Genomic DNA, 20,925 nt, shown 5'->3' with positions numbered 1-20,925 from the left:
TTGGTTGAATTGTCATTTTTATTATATTAACTCAGCCTACCCATGAGCAACTGATGGTTTTTTTTTTATTTAATTACTTATATCTGACTTCACTAGTGTGAAAAGTGTTTTGTAATTGATATGGTTACTGGGTGTGCCTTGGCAGGTAGACTCCCAAATACTTTATATTGTCTACAGCTACTTTCAATGAAATTTCCCTTTCTATCTCTCACTGCTGGACTTTGTTAGTAATATATAGAAGTGCCAATGATTTCTATGGGTTTATTTTATATCCTGCAACTTTGCTAAATTTGTTAATTATTTCAAATAGTTTTTCATTTGATTCTCTAAGTATATCATCATATCATTTGTAAAGAGTGAGAGCTTTGTTTCTTCTTTGCCTATTATAATGTCTTCAATTTCTTTTCCTTCTATTATTGCTAAAGCAAATACTTTTTTCTTAAAAATGAATTTATTTTTAGTTTTCAATATTCACTTCCAAAAGATTTTGAGCTTCAAAATTTCTCCCCATCTCATCCCTGCCCCCCAGCCCAAGATGGCATGCATTCTGTATACTCCTCCCTGTAATCTGCCATCCCTTCTATCTCTCCCCACCCCTTATATTTTCCAATAGTACAGGATAGATTTCTATACCCCATTTCCTGTATTTCTTATTTCCCAGATGCATGTGAAAACAAGTTTTTTTAACGTGTTCTTTTTTTTAATATTTTGGGCTCCAAATTTTCTCCCTTCCTCCCTCCACACCCACCCCTCATTGAAAAGGCAACCAACTCAAGTTATACATATGTAGTCATGCAAAACACTTCCTTAGTAGTCATGTTATGAAAAACTAAGTATATTTCCCTTCATCCTATACTGCCCCCATTTATTCTATTCTCTCTTTTGACCCTGCCCCTCCTCAGAAGTGTTTGCTTCTGATTACCCCCTCCCCCAATCAGCCCTCCCCTCTATCATCCTCCTACTCTCTGGTTCCCTTCCCCCCTTATTTTCCTGAAGATAGATTTTCATACCCAATTGAGTGTGTATATTATGCCCTCCTTAAGCCAAATCCTATGAGATGAGATTCACTCATTCTCTCTCCTTCCCCCATTTTCCCTCCACTGTAAAAGCCTTTTCTTGTCCATTTCATGTGAGATAATTTACCCCATTCTACCTCTCCCTTTCTCCTTCTCCCAGTATAATCATCTCTCACCCCTTAATTTTATTCTCCAGATATCACCCCTTCATCTTCAACTCACCCTGTGCCCTCTATCTATCTATCTATCTATCTATCTATCTATCTATCTATCTCTCCATCTATCTACATACATATAATTTTTTCCCTCCAACTACCCTAATATTGAGAAAGGTCTCATGAGTTACAAATGTCATGTTTCCACGCAGGAGTGTAAACAGTTTAACCTTAATAGGTCTCTTATGGAGACTTCTGCTTCCGAGAGCCAAGATGGTGGAATGAAAAGGTAGTCACTCTCACTCTCCCCATCAACCTCTGAAAACCCAGGAAATATCACCCCAGAAAAATAACCCTGGAACAGCTGAACTAGAAGAAAGACAGGGAGAAGCAATGCAGCAGCCCAGCAAAAGGGTGTCCCAGTGTCTCAGTAAAAATAAGGGAAGCAGAACTACAAGGGGCCCCAGGCAGATAAGTACCCTGCAGCATTCATCTGAAAGGAGGTGAAGAAACAACCTAAAGGCTTCCTAAAGCCCAGCCTTGCTGATTCCAGGTGAGCTTCAGACCTCCAATGTCCAAGTGAAGAAATCCTGAAGCCCAGGTGGTAGAGCAGGCAAACACCAACACCTGGACCTCCAGTGCCTCAGTGAGGGGGGAACGGTGGAAACCAGCTCAGAAAACCACCAGGTGCCTGGCACTCACCCAAAGGAATCTCCCAGTGCATTAGCAGAAAGAGGGAGACAACACTGCAGGGGCCCCAGGCAGATAAACACCCTGCAGCACCCATCTAAAAGGAGCTGAAGAAAGCTAAAGGAAAGGAAAAACAGACAACCTAGAATTGCCTGAAAGTTCCAGCCTTGCTGATTCCAGCCCAACAAGGTAAGCTGCCAGAAACCTACAGCCTCCAATTGCCAGCATAAGAGGCCCCAGCACACAAAGCCAGTGACCAAGACCTAGGCTCCCAACACAAAAAGCTTGGGTCAGTGCCCTCTGTTTCCCAGCAGGACAGCTCAATCTGTTTAAAGACCAGGGAATAGAAAAACACCATGAGTAAAAAGAAATGTACCATAGATTCATACTATAAGAAGAGTGAAGATCAAGACAGAAAGTCTGAAGAGGAAAACATTGTCAACAAATTCACATCTGCAACAACAAAAGGGAATATGAACTGGTCTGAAGCCCAAAAAGCCTTCTTAGAAGAGCTCAAGAAGGATTTTAATAGTCAAATGAGAGAGGTAGAAGAGTCCTTCAAAAATACAATTGGCCAATTGGGAAAAAAAAAAATACACTGATGAAAACAAGTTCCTAAAAAACAGAATTGGCCAATTGAAGAAGGAAAGACAAAAACCAACAGAAGAGTACACTAAAGAAAACAAGTCCCTAGAAAACACAATTGGCCAATTGATGAAGGAAGTACAAAAACTGACAGAAGAAAACAATTTGTTAAAAACTAGAATTGGACAAATGGAAACTAATGTCTCTATGAGACAGCAAGAATCAGTCAAACAGAAACAAAAAAATGAAAAAATAGATGAAAATGTAAAATACCTCATCAGTAAAACAACGACCTGGAAAATCGACTCAGGAGAGACAATTTAAAAATTATTGGACTACCTGAAAATCATGATGAAAAAAAGAGCCTGGACAGTATCTTTCAGGAAATCATAAAGGAAAACTGCCCAGAAGTCCTAGAACCAGAAGGGAAAATAACCATAGAAAGAATCACCATCACCACCTGAAAGAGATCCCAAATTGACAACACCAAGGAATATAATAGCAAAATTCCAAAATTACCAGATGAAAGAGAAGGTGCTGCAAGCAGCCAGAAAGAAACAATTTAAATATCATGGAACCACAGTCAGATTACACAGGACCTTGCAGCTTCTACATTAAAAGAGCAGGGCATGGAACATGATATTCCATAAGGCAAAGGAGCTTGGAATGCAGCCAAGGATCAATTACCCAGCAAAAATGAGCATCATTTTTCAAGGGAGGAGGTGGATATTCAATGAAATAGGAGACTTCCAAACTTTCCTGATAAAAAGACCAGAGCTCAACAAAAAATTTGATCTTCAAGTACAGGACTCAAGAAGGACTTAAAAAGGTAAATGGGACAGAAGATACAATATGTTGTTAATAAGGGGGGCTGTTTAAACCCCTACAAGGGAATATGACACTTGCAACCCTTGAGAACTGTATTGTTATTACACCTTGTTAAAGGAGTATACATAAAGAGGGTGGATATTAGTTGACTTTGATGTAATGAAAAAAAAAATCTAATCAAGTGGGTTAAATGGATCCAAATAAGTGGATCAATCTGATCTTAGAAAATGTACTGAGAAAGGAGGAGGCAGACAAGGGTAAATTACATTACAGGAAAAGACACAAAATCCTATTACAGCAGAGGGAAAGAAGGAGGGGGGAGCATTGTTTGAACCTTACTCTCATCAGATTTGGCTCAAGAAGGGCATATATAATCAGTTAGGTATAGAAATCTAACTTGCCCTATAGGCAGTAGGAAAAGGGGAAAGAAAAGGAGGGGGAAAGAAAAGGAGGGGGGAAAGAAGGGAGGGAAGAAGCAGTAAGACTAAAGGGGAAGAAAAGGGAAAGGGATAATAAAAGGGGAGGGACTGGAAGGGGCAGTGGTCAAAAGCAAAACACTAGTGAAGGGGGAAAGGAAAAAGGAGAAAGAAAAGCATAAATGGGGGAAAAGGATGGAGAAAAAGACACAGATAGTAATCATAACTGTGAATGTGAATGGGATGAACTCTCCCATAAAAGGAAAAGATTGCAGAATGGATTAAAAACCATAATCCTACAATATGTTGTTTACAGGAAACACATTTGAAAAAGAGTGACACATACAGGGTAAAGGTAAAAGGCTGGAGCAGAATATATTATGCTTCAGCTGAAGAAAAAAGCAGGGGTAGCAATCCTGATCTCAGACAAAGCAAAAGCAAAAATAGATCTAATCAAAAGAGATAAGGAAGGAAACTACATCCTGCTAAAAGGCACCATAGACAATGAAGTAATATCATTACTAAACATATATGCACCAAATGGTATAGCATCCAAATTCTTACAGGAGAAGTTCAGGGAGTTACAGGAAGAAATAGACAGCAAAACTATACTAGTGGGGGACCTGAACCTCCCCTCTCTGCACTAGATAAGTCTAACCACAAAATAAACAAGAAAGAAGTTAAGGAGGTGAATAGAACATTAGAAAAGTTAGGTATGATAGACCTCTGGAGAAAACTGAATGGGGATAGAAAGGAATATACTTTTTTCTCGGCAGTACATGGCACATACACAAAAATTGACCATGTACTAGGGCATAAAAACCTCACAATCCAATGCAGAAAGGCAGAAATATTAAATGCATCCTTTTCAGATCATGATGCAATAAAAATTATATGTAATAAAGGGCCATGGAAAGATAGACTAAAAAATAATTGGAAACTAAATAATCTAATCCTAAAAAATGATTGGGTCAAACAACAAATCATAGAAACAATCAATAATTTCATTCAAGAGAATGACAATAATGAGACAACATACCAAAACTATGGGATGCAGCGAAAGCAGTTCTTAGGGGAAGTTTTATATCTCTAAATGCTTACATAAATAAAATAGAAAAAGAGGAGATTAATGAATTGGGCATACAACTAAAAAAACTAGAAAAAGAACAAATTAAAAATCCTCAACTAAACACCAAATTAGAAATATTGAAAACCAAAGGAAAAATTAAAAAATTGAAATTAAGAAAACTATTGAACTAATAAATAAAACTAAGAGCTGGTTTTATGAAAAAACCAATAAAATAGATAACCTTTGGTTAATTTAATTAAAAAAAAAGAAGAAAACCAAATTACTAGTATCAAGAATGAAAAGGGTGAAGCTACCACCAAGGAAGAGGAAATTAAAACAATAATTAGGAATTATTTTGCCCAACTATATGCCAACAAATTTGACAATCTTAGTGAAATGGATACATATTTACAAAAATATAAATTGCCCAGATTAACGAAGAGGAAGTAAAATACTTAAATAACCCCATCTCAGAAAAAGAAATTGAACAAGCCATTGATGAACTCCCTAGGAAAAAATCTCCAGGGCCAGATGGATTTACATGTGAATTCTATCAAACATTTAAAGAACAATTAATTCCAATACCTTATAGACTATTTGGGAAAATAAGTGAAGAAGGAGTCTTACCAAATTCTTTTTATGATACAAATATGGTGTTGATACCTAAACCAGGAAGAGTCAAAATAGAGAAAGAAAATTATAGACCAATTTCTCTAATGAATATAGATGCAAAAATTTTAAACAAAATACTAGCAATAGATTGCAGCAACTTATCACAAGAATAATACACTATGACCAGGTAGGATTTATACCAGGAATGCAGCATTGGTTCAATATCAGGAAAACTATCAGCATAATTGAGCATATCAAAATCAAAACTAACAGAAACCACATGATCATCTCAATAGATGCAGAAAAAGCTTTTGATAAAATACAACACCCATTCCTATTAAAAACAGTAGGAAGCATAGGCATAAAGGGAGTCTTCCTTAAAATAATAAATAGCATTTATCTAAAACCTTCTGCAAGCATTATATGTAATGGGGACAGGCTAGAAGCATTTCCAATAAGATCGGGGGTGAAACAAGGATGTCCATTATCACCACTGTTATTCAATATTGTACTGGAAACCTTAGCTTTAACAATAAGAGAAGAAAAAGAAATTAAAGGTATTAGAATAGGCAAAGAAGAAACAAAGCTATCACTCTTTGCAGATGACATGATGATATGCTTAGAGAATCCTAGGGAGCCAAGTAAAAAACTACTTGAGATAATAAACAACTTTAGCAAAGTTGCAGGCTATGAAATAAACCTACATAAATCATCGGCAGTTCTATATATTACCAACAAAGCCCAACAGCAAGAGATAGAAAGAGAAATCCCATTTAAACTTACTGTAGATGTTACAAAATATTTAGGAGTCTACCTCCCGAAACTAACCCAGGAACTCTATGAACACAATTACAAAACACTTTTCACAGAAATAAAATCAGTTCTAAATAATTTGAAAAACATCAGCTGCTTATGGGTAGGCCAAGCTAATGTAAAAATGATAATCCTACCTAAGATAATTTACTTATTCAGTGCCATACCAATCAAACCACCAAAAAATTGTTTTGTAGAGTTAGAAAAAAAATAACAAGATTCATTTAGAAGAAGAAAAGGTCCAGCATATCAAAGGAACTAATGAAAAGAAATGGAGGGGAAGGTGGCCTAGCAATTCCAGGTCTTAAATTGTATTATAAAGCAGCAATCATCAAAACTGCTTGGTACTGGCTAAGAAATAGAGTGGTGGATCAGTGGAATAAGTTAAATATGCAGGACACAATAGTCGATGACTATAGTAATCTATTATTTGATAAACTCAAAGACCCCAGATTCTGGGACAAGAACCCACTCTTTGAAAAAAACTGCTGAGAAAACTGGAAAAGAGTATGGCAGAAACTAAGCATAGACCCAAATCTCACACCATATACCAAAATAAAGTCAAAATGGGTTCATGATTTAGATATAAAGGCTGATAATTTAAGCAAACTGGGAGAACAAGGAATAGTTTACCTATCAGATCTATGGAGAACAGAAGAATTCATGACCAAACAGGGGATAGAGAACATTATGAAAAGCAAAATAGATAATTTTGATTACATTAAATTGAAAAGTTTTTGCACAAACAAAGCCAATGCAACTAAGATTAGAAGGAAGGTAGAAAATTGGGAAAGAATTTTTACAACCAGTCTCTCTGATAAGGGCCTCATTTCTAAAATATATAGAGAATTAAGACAAATTTATAAGACTACAAGCCATTCCCCAATTGATAAATGGTCAAAGGATATGAACAGACAGTTCTCAGATGAAGAAATTAAAGCCATCTATAGTCATATGAAAAAATGCTCTAAATCATTATTGATTAGAGAAATGCAAATCAAAACAACTCTGAGGTAGAACAGTCACACCTATCAGATTGGCCAACATGACAAAACAGGAAAATGATAAATGTTGGAGAAGATGTGGGAAAATTGGAACAGTAATGCATTGTTGGTGGAGTTGTGAAATGATCCAACCATTTTGGAGAACAATTTGGAACTATGCCCAAAGGGCTATAAAAATGTGCATGCCCCTTGACCCAGCAATAGCACTTCTAGGCCTATATCCCAAAGAGATCATAGAAATGGGAAAATGACCCACATGTACAAAAATATTCATAGCAGCTCTTTTTGTGGTGTCAAAGAATTGGAAATTGAAAGGATGCCCATCAGTTGGGGAATTGCTGAGCAAGTTGTCGTATATGAATATAATGGAATACTATTGTGCTATAAGAAATGATGAACAGGCTGACTTCAGAAAAACCTGGAAACACTTGTATGGTCTGATGCTGAGTGAAATGAGCAGAACCAAGAGAACTTTGTATACAATAACAGCCACCTTGTGCAATGACTAGTACTGATAAACTTAACACTTCTCAGCAATATAAGGATCTAAGACATCCCCAGAGGCCTCAGGATGGAAAACGCTATCCACATCCAAAGAAAGAACTATGGAAGTTGAATCACTATCATTTTTTTTGTCTTCTGTTGAGTTTTGTTTCTTCTTTCTAATGGTTCCTCCTATTGGTTTCAATTTTTACTTACAACTTCACTAATGTGAAAAGATGTTTAACAGAAATGTAAATGCATAGCCTATATGAGATTGTGCACCATCTTGGGGAGGGTGGTGGGGAAGAACAGGGAGAAAAATTTTAAACTCAAAAGCATATGGAAGTGATTGTTGATAAATCAAAATAAATTAGTAAAATTAAGAAAAATAAGTCTGTTATGATTTCTCTTTCCTGTTTTCTTCTTCATGTTTCAGTTGAGTCTTGTATTTGAAAATCCAATTTTCTATTCAGCTCTGGTCTTTTCATCAAGAATGCTTCAAAGTCCTCTATTACAATGAATGACCATTTCCCCCCATAAGGATTATACTCAGTTTTGCTGGGTAGGTCATTCTTGGTTGTAATCCTGTCTCCTTTGCCCTCTGGAATATTATACTCCATGCCCTCTGGTCCCTTAATGTAGAAGCTGCTAAATCTTTTGCTATCTTGATTGTCTTTCCACAATACTTGAGTTGTGTCTTTCTGGCTGCTTGCAATATTTTCTCTTTGACCCGGGAAATATGGAAATTGACTATAATATTCCTAGCAGTTTTCATTTTGGAATCTCTTTCAGGAGGTGATGGGTGGATTCTTTCCATTTCTATTTTGCCCTCTGGTTCTAGAATATCATGCCAGTTTTCCTTGATAATTTCTTGAAGGATGATGCCTTGGCTCTTTTTTTGATCATGGCTTTCAGATAGTCCAATAATTTTTAAGTTCTCTCTCCTGGATGTATTTTCCAGGTCAGTTGCTTTTCCAATGATATATTTCACATTGTTTTCTAATTTTTCATTCTTTTGGATTTGTTTTACAGTGCCTTGATTTCTCATAAAGTCACTAGCTTCCAATTACTCCATTGTAGTGTTTAAGGAAGTATTTTCTTCAGTAGGCTTTTGGACTTCCTTTTCCATTTGGCCAATTTTGCTTTTTAGGGCATTCTTCTCCTCACTGGCTTTTTGGACCTCTCTTGCCATTTTGGTTAAGCTACTTTTTAAAGTGTAATTTTCTTCAATATTTTTTTTGGTCTCCTTTAGCAAACTGTTGACTTGTTTTTCATGATTTTCTTGCATCACTCTCATTTCTTTTCCCAGTTTTTCCTCTATTTCTCTTACTTGTTTATCAAAATCCTTTTTGAGCTCTTCGAAGGCCTGGGACTGATTAGTATTTTTCTTGGAGGCTTTGGATGTAGGAGCTTTGACTTTGTTGTCTTCTTCTGGTTTGTATGTTTTAATCTTCTTTGTTATCAAGGAAAGATTCTGTGGTTTGACTTTTTGGATCTTTGTTTATTCATGATTCCAGACAATTACTTGAGCTTTAAACTCTTTGTCAAGGTAGATGTCTGCTTTCAGTATGGAGAATGTACTGTCACAAGCTTCAGGAGTTTTGTGCAGTTGTTTTCAGAGATACTTCTAGGGACCTGTAAATTTTCAGTCCTTCCAGGGTGGTATCATAAAGGGCGAGGTGTTTACTCCTTTCCTAACCTGTTCTCTGTTCTATGAGTGACCACAAGCACTATTTTCTGCCTTGGAACTATGAGGAGGATTATCTCTCGACCACCATTACAAGCTCTACCACACCAGCACTCCTCCTCGCCCCAGGACCGCCACCCAGAACTGTGACCTGTATCCAAGCATGGGCAAAGCAAGAGAATCCTGCATCAGCAGAGAGATCCCTGCAATACCCCTCTGATCAGCCACTCAATTCCCCCTCAGTCTGTGGGGCAGAAGCTCTAGAAACAGCCGCTGCCCTGGGGCTGAGCTCAGGGACTGGGCCTGGCATGCCGAGCTTCTCTCTAACTACTGACACAGACTTTTCTTACTGACCTTCTAAGTTGTCTTTAGTGTTCATGTGTTGAGAAGTCTGGAAACCACCACAGGTGCCCGTGATTCAGTCCTCTGAACCCTGCTCTATGTTCACTGGGGCCTGTCTTGCCTGTGTGCCCATGCTGAACTGCACTCCTCTCCTGGCTTGGCACAATATACCTTTCTGATCAACTATCCTGGCTGTAAATTTGTTTCACTCTGCCTTTTTGTGGGTTCTGCTGCTTTAGAATTTGCTTAGAGCCATTTTTTAGAGGTATTTGGAAGGTTTTTTGGGAGGGCTCAAGCAAGTCACTGCTTTTACTCCACCATCTTGCAATCAGCAAACATTTATTCTAAAGCTAACACTTCTAGTACAATGTTGAATAACAGTGGTGATAATGGACATTCTTGTTTCACCCCCAATCTTATTTGAATGTTTCTAGCTTATCCTCATTACATGTAATGCTTACTGGTGGTTTTAGATAGATGCTACTTGTCATTTTAAGGAAGACTCCATTTACTCCTATGATCTCTAGTGTTTTTTTATAGGAATGAGTTTTGTATTTTGTGAAAAGCTTTTTCTGCATCTGTTGAGATAATCATGTGGTTTCTGTTAATTTTTTTGGTTGATATCAGTAATTATGCTGACAGTTTTCCTAACATTGAATAAGCCCTATATTCCTGGTATAAATCTTACGTGGTTATAGTGTTTTATCCTCAAGATAAGCTTCCATAATCTCTTTGTTAATATTTTATTTAAAATTTTTTACACCTATGTTCATTAGGGATATTGGTCTATGATTTTCGTTCTCTGTCTTGACTCTTCTTGGCTTAGGCATCAGTACCATACTTGTATCATAAAAAGAATTTAGTAGGACTCCTTCACCTATTTTCCCAAATAGTTTATGTAGTATTGGAATTAATTGTTCTTTAAACGTGTGATAGAATTCACTTGTGAATCCATCTGGCCCTGGAGATTTTTCCTGGGGAGTTCATTGATGGCTTGTTTAATTTCTTTTTCTAAAATGGGGCTATTCAAGTATTTTATTTCCTCTTCTATTAATCTTGGAAATTTATATTTTTGTAAATATTCATGTATTTCACTAAGATTGTCAAATTTATTGGCATATAGTTTGGCAAAATGGTCCTAATTATTGTTTTAATTTCCTCTTCATTGGTGGTGAATTCACCCTTTTCATTTTTGATACCGGTATTTTGATTTTCTTCTTTCTTTTTTTCAAATTAAATTAATCAAAGTTTTGTCTATTTTATTGTTTTTTCCCATAAAACCCTTAGTTTTATTTATTAGTTAAATAGTTCTCTTGATTTCAATTTTGTTAATCTCTCCTTTGGTTTTCAGTATTTCAAATTTGATATTTATTTGGGGATTTTTAATTTCTTCTTTTTCTAGTTTTTTTAGTTCCATGCCCAATTCATTGATCTCCTCTTTCTCTATTTTATTCATATAAGCATTTAGAGATACAAATTTACTCTAAGAACTGCTTTGCTGCATCCTTTAAGTTTTGGTGTGCTATCTCATTATTGTCATTTTCTTGCATGAAGTTATTGATTGTTTCTATGATTTGTTGTTTGACTCACTCATTCTTTAGGATTAGATTATTTAGTTTCCATTTAATTTTTACTCTGTCTTTCCATGGCCCTTTAATACATGTGATTTTTACTGCTTCATGATCTGAAACTGATGCATTTAATATTTCTGCCTTTCTGCATTGGATTGTGAGGTTTCCTGCCCTAGTACATGGTCAATGTTTGTGTAGGTGTCATGTACAGCTGAGAAAAAGGTATATTCCTTTCTATTCCCATTCATTTTTCTCCAGAGTTCTACCATATCTAACTTTTCTGAAATGTTTTTCCATTTCCTTAACTTCTTTCTTGTTTGCTTTTGGTTAGATTTATTTAGTTAAGAGAGGGAGAGGTTGAAGTCCCCCACTAGTATAGTTTTACTGTCTATTTCTTCCTATAATTCCCTTAATTTCTCCTCTAAGAATTTGGATGCTATATGACTTGGTGCATATATGTCAAGTAATGATATTACTTCATTGTCTATGGTGCTTTTTAGCAGGATGTAGTTTCCTTCCTTATGTCTTTTAATTAGATCTGTTTTTGGTTTTTCTTTGTCTGAGATCAGGATTGCTACCCCTCCTTATTTTACTTCAACAGAAGCATAATATATTCTACTCCAGCCTTTTACCCTTACTCTGTGTATCTGTTTCATATTTGTTTCTTGTAAACAACATATTGTAGGATTGTCAGTCTGGGAGGATGGCTGGAAAGGGCTATGATGCCAGTACTAAAGTTCTAATTCCTGGCATGTGGTGGCTGAGCACTCTCCATTGTCTAGACTTACCAAGAACTGTGCTTGGTGTTTCCAGTGCTGGGGGAAGAGTAAGTAGGAAAGTGCATGTCTCACAAAACTGAACATGTAACAGTAGCAAGGGGCTGAGGCCTTATGCTTTTTCACAGGTTACAGATCCAGGGATGAGAATAAGGGAAGGAAAAATGAGTCTTGTTGGGAACAGAGACTGAATAAGCCCCCTGAAACTGAGAAAGGAATGAGACCCATAAACCCATATCTGGGATAAAGAATATTTTATACAGCTAGAAAAAATAATGACAAAATTCATGTGGAAGAAGAAAAGGTCAAGAATATTAAGGGAAATAATGAAAAGAAATGCAAGGGAAAGAGGCCTTGCCATACCAGATATAAAACTATATTATAAAGCAGCAATCATCAAAGCTACTTGGTCCTGGCTAAGAAAAAGAATGGTGGATCAGTGGAAGAGGTTAGATTCAGAAGACGCAGCTGTCAATGACTATAGTAATCTGTTTGATAAATCCAAAGACTCTAGCTTTTGAGATATGAACTCATTATCTAACAAAAAACTCTTGGAAAACTGGAAAATAGTATGGCACAAACTAGGCATAGACCAACATCTTACACCTCATACTAAGATAAGGTTAAAAGGGTTACATGATTTAGATATAAAAGGTGAGACCATAAGCACATTGGGAGAGCAAGGAATAATTTACCTGTCTGATCTATGGAGAAGGGAAGTATTTATGACCAAACAAGAGATAGAGGACATTATGAAATGCAAAATCGATAGTTTTGATTACATAAAATTAAAAAGTTTTTGCACAAAGCCAATACAATCAAGATTAGAAGGGAAGCAGAAAGCTAAGAAACAATTTTTATATCCAGTGTCTCTGATAAAGGCTTCATTTCTAATATTGAACTGAGTCCAATTTATAAGAATACAAATCATTTCCCAATTGATAAATGGTCAATGGATATAAACAGGCAGTTTTCAGATGAAGAAATTCAGGCTTTGTATAATCATATGAAAAAATGCTTTAAATCACTATTGATTAAAAAAATGCAAATTAAAACAACTCTGAGGTACCATATGACACCTATGAGATTGGCTCATATGACAAACCAGTAAATTTATAAATGTTGGAGAAGATGTGGGATAATTGGAACACTAATACATTGTTGGTGGAATTGTGATGTGATCCAACAATTCTGGAGAGCAATTTAGAACTATGCCCAAAAGGCTATAATACTGTCCAATACCACTTCTAGGTTTATATCCTGAAGAGATCATAAAAACAGAAAAGGACCAACATGTACAAAAATTTTTGTAGTAGCTCCTTTTGTGGTAGCCAAGAATTGGAAATTGAGGGGAAGCCCATCAGTTGAATAATGGCTGAACAAGTTGTGGTATGTGATTATGATAGAATACTATTGTACCATAAGAAATAAGGAGCAGGTGGACTTTAGAAAAACCTGGAGAGATTTACATGAACCGATGCTGAGTTAAGTGAGCAGAACCAGGAGAACATTGTAGACAGTAATAACAACATTGTGCACTACCAACTTTGATAAACTTAACACTTCTCAATAATATAAGGGTATAAGACAATTCCAAAAGAATCATGATGGAAAATGTATCCACATCCAGAGAAAGAACTAAGCAGTCTGAATGCTGATCAAAGCATGCTACTCTCTCCCTCTCTCGGTTTCTTCTTTCTTGGGGTTTTTCTGTTTGGTTCTAATTCTTGTTCCACATGACTAATGTGGAAATATGTTTAATATCAGTCTGCATGCCATATTGGGGAGAGGGGAATGGAGGGAGGGGGAGAAAATTTAGAACTCAAAATCTTATAAAAGTGAATATTAAAAGCTGAAAACATATTTTTTATAAAAAGTGAACAGATGACAGATTTTAATATTACAAATGGAGAGCTCAGGATATCCTTAGGAATTCAAAATAAATTGTACTGGAACACTGTCATGGAACAAAACTATCATCTCTTAGTCATAACGTTGATCCATAAAAATTCAAGAACAACATTTTTAATAGTATACCAAGTGTTCCTAATCTCTAAGCTGCATGGATGAAAAGCTTTCAACATATAGAGACCTAGGGGAAGAAGAGAAAAGCATGTGGAAAATGCCTGAGGAACATGTGATCCTCACAATCCTGTCTCCTAGAATTGTCCTAAAGATGTATTCATGGAGCCTGCAGCAGATGAATTAACATCACAATAATCTTATTGAGTTACGAAAGGCAGTAATTCTGTGCAATGATCTGAAGAACACTAAACAGAAAAGAATGAATAGCATGGTATGTAAACTCCATCAAAAAGACTAATAGAGATGAATAATTATGATAATAATATCAAACATTTCTATAGTGTGTCATAGTCTCAAAAGCACTTTGCAGCATCTCATTTGAACGACGCAATGCCCCTGTAATTTATTTAGCACAGGTATTATTATCACCCCCATTTTACAGATAAGAAAATTGAGGTTTAGAGCAAGGCAGAGAGCAAGTTTAGCTCTTGTGACTCCAATTCCAGGTGTCTATCCATTATGCCAATTCACTAGTGGCAGGGCGGCTGGTGTTGGAGAGAATAAAACCCCTCGAATCTTAACTAGTTATGGAAACAAATTTATTAAGTCTCCCGGTAAAGGCAGAAAAGAGGGTGTGGTTCCCTATTGTCTAGGTTGTGGAAAGTTTACATTATATAGGATTTAGCCTAAGGTACCCACATATAAAAACCAGGGGAAGATGCACCTGCCTCCCTGGGTGCCCCGCTCCGGTCCCTCCCTGCCAGGCCTGATCTTTGTCTCTTCCTGCCTCGAGAAAGGAGGCTGAGACCCGCCCCCCCCCCGCCCTGACCAACCCTTTCCTACTCTACTCTGGGAGTTGAGAGGAATCCAAGTCCCATTCAAAGACTGGTGGTTTGCAGATGCTGCAGCAACTACTGTGCTCTTCCCTTTTGTGGAGCCCAGGGCACCCCTCCCTCGACCTCTCCCATCTCCTCTTTGTCCTCCCTGTTCCAGCTCCCCTAAAAGGACGGACCCTCAACAACCACAACCAGAGCTCAGCTGCTGCCCCAACCCCTAGACTCACAGCCTGCCCTCAGGAACCTGGGACCCTGGTCAGCCCTAGGCCCACCTCCTGGTGGTTGATGCACTGCAGCCCCCTTCCCTAACCAAGCTGGTTGATGGGGGCTGAGAGAAAGGACAGGGTAGGAGGGGAGGCTCGCCACTGCTCCGGGGCTGATGTCGCAGAGCCCCCTCCCCTCCCTTTTCCCTTCCCCCTCCTCTCTGGGAGGAGACTAGTCATGCCCAGCAGTGACGTCACATTGCCCACCCTGGGCCTCCCACATTCTATTAAATTTAAGTCTTTGTCTTCAGAGGAGGATTTGAGTGGGGCGAGCTGCTGGAGGTCTGGCTGTCCCCCAACCATTTCCCTTCCCCACCCCTCCCCTCCTTTACATCCATCTTCCTCCCATCTTCCAGACTGGCCGATCCTGATGGTCCTGCTAGTGCCTAAATGGCTGTGAGTGAGGTAAGTGCTTCCGAACCCTGTACCTACCACAGCCCCTCCCGTTGTTCTTCTTTTCTCTTCCCTTCCCCCCCCCCCAACTCCTCCTCCTAACTGGCTTCACTTAGTTCCGGGAGGATGTGTTTAAGAGTGGGTAGAAGGTTCTGGGAGTATCAATACCTTTGTTTATGCCTGTGTTGAGTATGTAGATAGAATCATCTCTCTCTCTCTCTCTCTCTCTCTCTCTCTCTCTCTCTCTCTCTCTCTGTGTGTGTGTGTGTGTGTGTGTGTGTGTTCCCTGTCTGTGTCTCTGTGAGTATATGGAAGTGTGGTTATGGGTGTGTGTGTGTTCAGGGGTGAGCCTGTGTGTGCTCTTGCCTGGGGCTTCCTGCCTACCCAGACCTTTGTCTGGAGATCTGGAGGTTGGGAGTTCGTGGGGTTAGGTGAGGTGCAGGGGAAGGCCAGAAGGAAGAAGCCTTTGGGGACACTCCCTCCCTCAGGTGGACATTTCCGTCATTTTTCCTCCCTCCCTCCCTCCCATTCTTGACTTTGCCTTGGGGCTGGGAACAGAGGACCAAGTCTAAGAACTCTTCCCCTCCCCTTCTCCATATCATCTCTTTTGGTTGGTGTCATTTAATTACATGATATATTTGTTTTTGTTCTGGTTTCAACCACCACGTAGTGAAAGGGGAGTTTCCATGTTCCTTGTTGTGGAACAGAAAGAGGAGACTGCCTCTGAACATGAGGATCTCTATGGATCTTTATGATTTGCAGGTTGAAAGAAAAGAGTTGTTTTAATGTGCACTTCTCTCATGATGAAGGATTTGGAGCATTTTGTCATAGGGCTATTGATAGCTTGGATCTTTTCCTTTGAAAACTTCCTGTCCATATCCTTTGACCTATTGGAGAATGGTTCTTAATCTTAGAAATTGGAATCAGTTCCTTCTATATTTGATGTATACAAAAGTTCTTAGAGAATTTTCCTGCAAAAATGTTTTTTCTCACTTCACTGTTGCCCTTCTCATTTTAACTGCATTCAATCTCTTTGTCTGAAAACCTTTCAACTTTATAGAAGCAGAATTATCCATTTCATTTTCTGTGTTCCTCTCTGTTGCTTGTTCTGTCATAACCTCTTTCCCTGTCTGTAGGTGTGAAAAGTAATTTCCTCCTTGCTCCTCTAATTTGCTATTGATTCTCCTTTGATATCTAATTCTTGTATCTGTTTGTAATTTCATTTGATAGGTGGTGTGAGGTGTTGATGTCCTATCAAATTTCTGGCAAACTGCTTTTCCTTTATCCCATCTGTTCTTTGTTAATCAAATAGTGTGTCCTCCTCTGCAAGCCACCCCCCAACCCCTGCCACTACAGCTTCTGTCTTTGGATTTATTAAGCACTATTTTATTTTATTGATTTCTTTCTGTACTTTACATACCTAATCTTTTCCATTGATCTGCCATTCAATTTTTAACAAGTTCAAATTGTCTTCTGGACAGCTGGGTATTCTATGAGGCCTAAAGTCAGGAAGGCTCATATCCTTGAGTTCAAATCTGCCCTCAGATACTTACTAGCTGTGTGACTTTCAGCAAGTCACTTAACCCTGTTTCCCTCAGTTCTTCATCAGTCAAATGAGCTGCAGAAGGAAATGGCAAACCACTCTGATATTTTTGTGAAGAAAACCCCAAAAGGGGTCAGAAAAAGTCAGATAGGAACAATATGAAACAATAACAACAAATGTTTTCATAATCACTGATCTTTTAGCATAGTTTGAGATCTGCTACTGATAGTTACTAACCCTAAACCCCTTTCTTTCCTCCTTCCCCCCTCCATTACTTCCCTTGAGATACTTGAACTCTTTTTAAACATTCTTATTAATATTTTCTGTTTCTTATATCACCAGGTTATCCCATGTATCCCTCCATTTCTCCATCATCAAAAGCAATGCCATGTAACAGATTGTATTTTTTGTTTGTTTTAGGGAGGAAAAGAAGAGCAAGCATAACTGATCAGTGCATAAGGGAAAAGGTGTGCAATGTGTAACACTTATGGACCTCTAACCTCTTGGATGGGGTAGGATAATAGTGTCTTCTCATGTTTTTTTTTTTTCAATCCCACTCGATCTTTAACATTTTGTTACAGGTAATTTAATTTTTTGGATAATTCTTTCTATTTAAATTGTTGTAGTTACTGTGTATATTTACTTGTTTTCTTGGCTCTGCTTAATTCACTTTCTATCAGTTCACAAAGATCTTTCCATACTTCTCTGTACTCATCACATATATCATTTCTTATATCATGGTAGCAGTATTCCATGGCATTTACGTTCCATGCCTTGTTTAGCCATTCCCCAGTTAATGAGCACCTACTTTGTTTCACAGCTATCAGAAAAAAGTGCTGTTATAAATATTTTTTAGCATATGGGAATTGTTTTCTTACTGATGGCTTCCTTGGGATGTAATGGAGTCCCTGTTTTAAAGGCTTTGTACATTTTTGTTACTTTCTTTGCATAACTCCAAATTACTTTCCAAAATGAATGTGCCATTTCACAGCTCCACAAAGAATGCATTAGTGTGCGTATGTTCCCAGATCCTTCTTTAGGTATCAAAACCATATTTGTGACATAAAAAGGAATTTGGTAAGATTCCTTTAACTGTTGTTTCAAATAGTTTATGTAGTATTGGGATGAATTGTTTTCTAAATGTTTGGTAGAATTAGTTTCAAATCCATCTGTTTCTGGAGATTTTTTCTTAGGAAACTCTTTTTTGCCTTGTTCAATATCTTCTTTTGAGGTAGGGTTATTTAAATATTCTATTTCCTCTTCTGTTGACATGGGCAGTTTATATTTTTGAAAGTATTCATTCATTTCATGTACACTGTCAGTTTTGCTGCCATATGATTGGGCAAAATAACTCCTAAACATTGCTTTAATTTTATTTTCATTGGTTATGCATTCACCCTTTTGTTTTTGAGACTGGTAATTTGGTTTTATTCTTTATTTTTTGTTAATCAAGTTAACTAATGGCTTATCTATTTTGTTAGCATTTTTATAAAATAGAGCACCCACTTTTATTTATTAATTTGACTTTTAAAAAGTTTTCTTAATCTCATCTTTGATTTAGGGATTTCCATTTTGATTGGAGATTTTTCATTTGTTCCTTTTCTACTTTTAAAAATTTCATGCCCAATTCCTCGATCTGCTCTTTCTCTGTTTTATTGATGTAATTCATTTCCCCTAAGTACTGCTTTGGCTGCATCCCACAAATTTCTGTATGTTGCCTCATTATTGTAATTCTCTCTTTAGTGAAATTATTGGTTGATTCTATGGTTTGTTCTTGGATCCACTCATTTTTTAGTATTAGATTATTCAGTTTACAACTAATTTTTAGTCTTTGCTTCCATATCTTGATAATCTATATTGCATGGTGGTCTATAAAAGTTGCATTTAATATTTCTGTTTTTCTCCATTGTGTTATGAGGTTTTTATGTGCTAATATATGTTCATTTTTTGTGAAGGTGCCATGTACAGCTGAGAAAAAGTTATATTTCTTTTTTATTTCCATTCAGTTTTCTCCAGAGTTCTAGCATATCTAACTTTTCTCATACTCTTTTCCTCTCCCTAACTTCATTTTTATTTATTTTATGTATAGATTTGTCTAATTCTAAAAGGGGAAAGTTGGTGTCACCCCTTAGTACAGTTCAGGGGTAGGGAACCTGCAGCCTCAAGGCCACATGTAGCCCTCAAGGTCCTCAAGTATGGCCCTTTTGCTGAATCCAATCCTTTAATTAAAGGGATTTGTTCTGTGATGTTTTGATTCAGTCAGAGGGCTTCACTTGAGTACTTAGAAGGCCACATGTGGCCTTAAGGCCACAGGTTCCTCACCCCTGGTATAGTTTTACTATTTCCTTCTGTAAGTCATTTAACTTTTCCTTTAAGAAGTTCGATGCTCTGCAATTTGGTGCATATTTGGTTAGTATTGATATAATATTATTGTCTGTGGTTACTTTTAGTAAGATGTAGGCTCCCTGCATAGTTCTTTAAATTAGGTCTGTATCAGTTTTTGGTTTGTCTGAGACCATGAGTTCTACTCTTGCCTTTTATACTTCAGCTAAAGCCTGTGTGTGCTGGAGGTAACTAATTGTCTGAAGCTTCAGATCTTTTCACCCTGCTGTTTTCAGAGCTAGTTCTGGGAGTTTGAAAGTTTTTGGTGGTTCCAAAGTGATGTGATTTGGGGACAGGTTTGGTCATTGCTTTCCTGGTATGTGCTCTGGGCCTTACCCAGTAAGAATCCCTGATCCCTTAGGACTGCAATCAATACTTCTCCACAAGGTCTCTGCTCCCTTTTTTTTTGCTATCTCAAGTGTAAGTTTATTTTGCCTTTTTGTACAGTATACTACTAAACATCAAAGTATACACAGGTTTAGGAATCTGTAGGAAGTTACCTCCACTCCTCTCTAAGGATGATATCTCATCAATAGCTTTACCCTATCTCTTCATGAGATAATCACAGTATAGGTTAAAAGCGGCACTACCAAGAATATGTTATTAGATATAGAACCACTAAATTCCATCTAGAATTTGAATTCTGACCAAAAGAATACAAATAAAGCATGGGGGGCAGGGAGAGGAAAACTCTATTAATCTATTTTCACTTCTTCCTTTGTATCTAAAGTTCTGCTATTTAAACAGAAGCAAAGGGACATATAAAGACAAGATTAACAATCAGTTATGTGGCAAACATCATTACATGTCCCTCAAGAGATTAAAATGGAGACTTCGTCAACCTATTGGGTCACAACTTGCTTTTGCCTGAGGCATTCTATATGGAGTAGGAAATTGGGGTATGTGCTAGCCTTTTTGAAGAAGTTTCATTCTAAGTCATTCCTATTTTCATCCACTGGCATTAATTATTAAAAATAGCTTCCTTGATTTCAGTTTAAAGACAATAGCATTAGGAACAATGAAGATGTGTACCCCCTGCCAAATCTTGATGTTCAGGCCTACTGAGAAGAGACTGAACAGCTTCTTTATCTGCTAGTCCTTTTCATCTTGTTTCTAGGCTGCAGCTTGGTGGCAGCACCATGGAGAGGTCATTCAGGCATGTGGACTTAAAAGGGGGTGAAATAACATAGACCTGATTTTGCTTTTCTTTTTCTTTGTATCCTCAGAGTTTAGCAAAGTACCTGGCAAAAAGTAGGTACTTAATAATGTTGTTGATTTGTTTATTGGAATCTAGTTCCAGGTTCTAACCCCTACTAGGGAGAACTATATTATTCGATTAGTTCTCCTCGATTATCCCTTATGTTTTATTACTTGGAGGGTTGTTTTCAGAGGAAAAAAAATAGGGCAAAACAAAAACCATGCATATAACAGGCCTA

Source organism: Phascolarctos cinereus, unplaced genomic scaffold (assembly GCF_003287225.1).
Source record: "Phascolarctos cinereus isolate Bilbo 61053 unplaced genomic scaffold, phaCin_HiC Scaffold_8;HRSCAF=390, whole genome shotgun sequence".
NCBI classification, from domain to species: Eukaryota; Metazoa; Chordata; class Mammalia; order Diprotodontia; family Phascolarctidae; genus Phascolarctos; species Phascolarctos cinereus.
The sequence above is the reverse complement of the archived record's forward strand: the minus strand, read 5'-3'. Positions refer to the sequence as shown.